Source organism: Acyrthosiphon pisum, chromosome A1 (genome assembly GCF_005508785.2).
Source record: "Acyrthosiphon pisum isolate AL4f chromosome A1, pea_aphid_22Mar2018_4r6ur, whole genome shotgun sequence".
Classification (NCBI taxonomy): domain Eukaryota; kingdom Metazoa; phylum Arthropoda; class Insecta; order Hemiptera; family Aphididae; genus Acyrthosiphon; species Acyrthosiphon pisum.
The window spans coordinates 101,793,700-101,794,831 of NC_042494.1; positions in this window are offsets into that span (position 1 = coordinate 101,793,700).

Consider the following 1,132-nt stretch of genomic DNA (forward strand, 5'->3'; position numbering starts at 1 on the left):
TACCTTGGCAACCATTTATATACAACAATTCCATTAGAAATCTCTAAATAATATATAAATGGTTGCCATGGTAATCTGAATACACAAACAGACATGTATGCATACATTCGTTTTTATATATATAAGGATATAATATTATACATGGCAGTGGTGAGAGCCGCTAATGAGCTGTGCATATTATAATGTGGGCACGGGAGAACGTTTTAACGAGTGAGTATATCGTGAGTAGTATCGGACTGGACTTTAAAATATGTTATACGCCGGCATTACGGATCACAAATGTGTCCTTGAAAAAGTGACAGTTTGATGGCCACGACAGCTACGGTGTGTATTGCGATTGTTTTTAACACCGGAGCTGACTGCTAAGTGGGTGAAACATCTGAGCTTGTATGAGTACCACGGCACGTTTTTGCATAAGCGCAATGATATTATATCGAAAATATGTTTTTTCTTACAAGTTCGAAAAGGGTTTAATATTGTAGTATAGGTATTAAAAGTAAAGCGGTTGTTCTGTAATATATTGGTTTATAAGTGCAAGATTTATAAACAATGCTGTTTGCTTAACGCCACCACTTCGTGTTTTAACCTTCGGTCACTGCATCAAAAAGATATTATAGCAAAAGTATACGTATAGCTGTGACACGTTTATGCAGGAAAACGTAAACACGAAATTTATTAAACTGTTTTATAGTGAATAATATTATTATAGTTCTAAAATATTATCGAGTGCATTAATGGCAACTATTTAAATTTGGTGTTCATAAATGTTTGATACTATAACTTATTAACAATATATTTTTATCATGTTATTTAAATTTAAATATTATAATATTATGTATTTCAGAACTCCGCACATCAGCGTGATGTGGCTTTCGTGTTTCTAATATCGCTTTCAAACGATGCGCTATTGATTAAACGTCCGTGCAAAATCAAAATCAATATAGTATGTGCCATAATACATGGAAACCGGTATCACGAAAAAAAAATAAATGAATCACGTTTTATACCAGAGATACGAAATATAATAATAATTTTTTTTTTTTTTAAACTGCCTATGGCATCTTTACGACCAAAGATTGCAAATACAATACATTGTGGGCGGATATTATATGAAAATGTATAAGTAATGTTA